General features: G+C 29.5%; 1 long non-coding RNA gene across 1 annotated transcript; it reads right to left on the bottom strand.

The window, feature by feature from the left end:
* Positions 1-3,577: 3,577 nt before the first annotated feature.
* On the bottom strand, positions 3,578-4,017 carry LOC121990112. The gene is made up of 2 exons (XR_006114462.1): positions 3,916-4,017; positions 3,578-3,717 (listed from the first exon to the last, which is right to left on the bottom strand). It is a non-coding gene; the product is annotated as an uncharacterized LOC121990112 (long non-coding RNA).
* Positions 4,018-4,233: the final 216 nt, after the last annotated feature.

The following is a 4,233-nucleotide window of genomic DNA, read 5'->3' as shown; positions in this document are numbered from 1 at the left end:
GCATGGCTTGTGTTTTTCTTGTTAGAACAAGAACAAAATAATTCTTTTATGAAAATCATTACATATAAAACATTAGATCTTTCATGTTTTCTCATTAGAAATTAATCAATAATTATGCGGAAGTGTGAATCCATACGTTAGTTTTTTTGAGTCATGTGGCCTTCCAGATCAATACGATTCCCTTGAGATTCAATGTTTTCTCAGCGCTCTCTCTGATGATAGGATTAAGAAGAGAATAGATGACGACTTGTGTGACTTGGAGATTATAAGCCTTTATTTGATATTTGATATTTTAGTTTATCATAAAAATAGAAATCACCCATAAAATCTCTAGGTACTATCACATACATTAAAACTTCAATATTCAAAATCTTAATTGATCACATTAATTGGGCTTAATCGAACATAATATACAATTATTTCACATATAAGACCAACATTAATTGAATTAAGGATCCAATATTTCCTTTTTTTTCTATTTTTTATTGAAATTACAAGCCTAACAATTGACTTGCTTTTATGACAGTGTCAATTGGATAGAATATCTTCCATTTCCCTTCTCTAGCAAACTTGGTCTTGTGTCCATAGTAAAGTTGCCTGATAGAAACTGGAAACATGTCCTTTAGTTTGCAAAAGGGGAGAAGTAAATGAGACAACATAGCAGACAAAGATACCATAAGCCAGTTGTATGACAAATCTGAGCCTTTATTTCGAATTAGGCAAATACTTAGAATGGAGAAGGCAAACAGAAGAACATGATCTATGCCTGAGCAGCAGATAAACATGATTTAATGTTGAGAAATATATATTTAATATATTTTTTAAGTGCCTTTAAGGTCTTGTTAATGTCGAAATGCCTCTAAAATGATCTGACTATTCATCCTTGGTGACAAAACCATTACTGTCATCAAATTATCAGATTTCTACTTATTTTTTTTGTTTTTCCTCTCCCCAGATAAACAAGCTTCTCTTTTTCTTTTGGAAAAAAAAACTCTCAACATTTGTCTCTCCAACTTTAAGACACACTGTCTCTCCCATATCTCCTTTATAAATAGTACTTTAAAAATGCTATGCCACCAAACACATTTCAATTTCCTAAATTTGAAGAGAGGCTTTGATTATTATTTCAGACATGATTGATGAAGCATGGAGTTTTGGACTATGTCTGGCATCTGATAACACCCACTACAAAAGAACACTAATTTAGGGATAAAATTTTGGAACAAAAATAATTCGTCCCAAAATTGGGATAAATTTAGCGACAAAAATAAATATCGACCCAAATTTCCAACGAAATTTGCAACAAAAATATTTCGTTTCAAGTTGGCAACAGAAAAATATTTCGTTGCTAAATTCGTCCCCAAATTTGGGACGAATAACAGATTCGTCGCAAATTTAGGGACTAATAACAGATTCGTCCCAAATTTAGGGACGAATCCTGGATTCGTCCCCAAATTTAGGGTCGAATCCTGGATTCGTCCCCAAATTTAGGGACGAATCCTAGATTCGTCCCCAAATCTGGGACGAATCCTGGATTCGTCCCCAAATCTGGGACGAATCCTGGATTCGACCCTAAATTAAAAATATTAAAAAAAAGAAGAAAAAACACAGAGGCTTTATATATTGACCTAGAGATATCAGAATTTTATGAAATAAATTTATATGGATTCATATTATTATTCTGATCATAAATATACCATCATCCATAATTTTTAATTAATATTTTGAGAGATTCAATATTTTAAATCAAATGAGGTCATATTAGGATAAAAATTTCAAACAATCAATATATTTGGTCAAAAATATTTATAAATATATATTTACGATCAGAACAATGATATGAACGCATAGAAACTTGTTTCATGAAATTCTGATGTCTCTAGGTCGATATGTAAGCTATACGATTTTTCTTCTTTTTTTAAACTTTTGGGACGAATCCTGGATCCGTCCAAGAATTGAGAATATTAAAAAAAAAAAAAACACGGAGGGCTTATATATTGACCTAGAGACATCGGAATTTTATGAAATAAATTTCTATGAATTTATATTATTGTCTTGATCGTAAATATACCATCATCCATAATTTTTAATTAATATTTTGAGAGATTCAATTTTTTAAATCAAAATAGGTCAAATTAGGATAAAAAATTCAAACAATCAATATATATGGTCAAAAATATTTATAAATATATATTTACGATCAGGACAATGATATAAACGTATAAAAACTCGTTTCATGAAATTATGATGCCTCTAGGTCGATATGTAAGATTTACGATTTTTCTTCCTTTTTTTTTAACTTTTGGGACGAATCCTGGTTTCGTCCCAGAATTCAAAATATTAAAAATAAAAGAAAAAAACATGAAGGGCTTATATATTGACCTAGAGACATCAGAATTTATTGAAATAAATTTCTATGGATTTGTATTATTGTCCTGATCGTAAATATACCATCATCCATAATTTTTAATTAATATTTTAAGAGATTTAAATTTTTAAATCAAATTAGGTCAAATTAGGATAAAAAATTCAAACAATCAATATTTATGGTAAAAAATATTTATAAATATATATTTACGATCAGGACAATGATACGAATATATAGAAAGTTGTTTCATAAAATTCTGATATCTCTAGGTCGATTTGTAAGCCTTACGATTTGTTTTATTTTTTTTATAAAGTTTGGGACGAATCCTGGATTCGTCCCAAAATCTGGGACGAATCCAGGATTCGTCCCAAAATTGAAAATATTAAAAAAAAAGAAAAAAAAACACGAAGGGCTTATATATTGACCTAGAGACATCGGAATTTCATAAAATAAATTTCTATGGATTCGTATTATTGTCTTGATCATAAATATACCATCATCCATAATTTTTAATTAATATTTTAAGAGATTTAAATATTTAAATCAAATTAGGTCAAATTAGGATAAAAAATTCAAACAATCAATATATTTGGTCAAAAATATTTATAAATATATATTTATAATCAGGACAATGATATAAACGCATAGAAACTTGTTTCATGAAATTCTGATGTCTCTACGTCGATATATAAGCTTTACGATTTTTCTTCTTTTTTTAAACTTTTGGGACGAATCCTGGATTCGTTCCAAAATTTGGGACGAATCCAGGATTCGTCCCCAAATCTGGGATGAATCCAGGATTCGTCCCAGAATTGAGAATATTAAAAATAAAAGAAAAAAAACACGAAGGGCTTATATATTGACCTAGAGACATCAAAATTTAATGAAATAAATTTCTATGGATTCGTATTATTGTCCTGATCATAAATATACCATCATCCATAATTTTTAATTAATATTTTAAGAGATTTAAATTTTTTAATCAATTAGGTCAAATTAGGATAAAAAATTCAAACAATCAATATATTTGGTCAAAAATATTTATAAATATATATTTGTGATCAGGACAATGATACGAACACATAGAAACTTGTTTCATAAAATTCTGATGTCTCTAGGTCGATATGTAAGTCTTACGATTTGATTTTTTTTTTAAGTTTGGGACGAATCCAAATCAATAACTTTATCTTATGCAATTGTAAGAAGTCAAATGCTTTTCTTTAAAGAAGTCAAATGCAATTGTAGCACCACTCTTATCCATATCAATAACCTTTATCACATTCTTGCCAAATGAAGCATTGCCACAGAGAGCTTCAACTGCAGTCTTATGATGGTCTAATATTATCACACTGAAAGGAAAAGCAAACAAAAGGAAATCACATGCCAGGATTAAGAACCTCACATGTAATTGAGAAGATAAGGATTCTTAGCACTATTACTCTATGAACAAGATGAAAGACAAACTAATATACATTAAATAACATCACAGCAAAAAGAAGGAAAAGGAAACTATGAAGGACATGGACCTAAAAAGTTGAAAGTGGTACCTCTCGACTTTTGGATATAATTCCCCGATAAAACCAGAGGATCCAATGAAATCCAAAAGATAGACTTCATTTATTTCACCTAGAGGAAGATCATCAACTCTGTAAGAAAACCAGGATCTGTAATTTTAACCAGTGATCAGGTCAGGGTAGAATATAGATGTTATCATTGTTGCAGGAAATCTTTTTAATATATCATCTAGGCCATTCTTTAAAATAATACCCTATGAGTCAGAGGCCTATATTTCATTAACAGATCATTTGCATAAAGTAATTCTTTGGAGATCAATTTCAATTGCACCAGCAGAATACAGATATAGT

The sequence above is a fragment of the Zingiber officinale genome, chromosome 6B (assembly GCF_018446385.1).
Source record: "Zingiber officinale cultivar Zhangliang chromosome 6B, Zo_v1.1, whole genome shotgun sequence".
Classification (NCBI taxonomy): Eukaryota; Viridiplantae; Streptophyta; class Magnoliopsida; order Zingiberales; family Zingiberaceae; genus Zingiber; species Zingiber officinale.
This window is presented reverse-complemented; position numbering and strand designations above follow the sequence as displayed.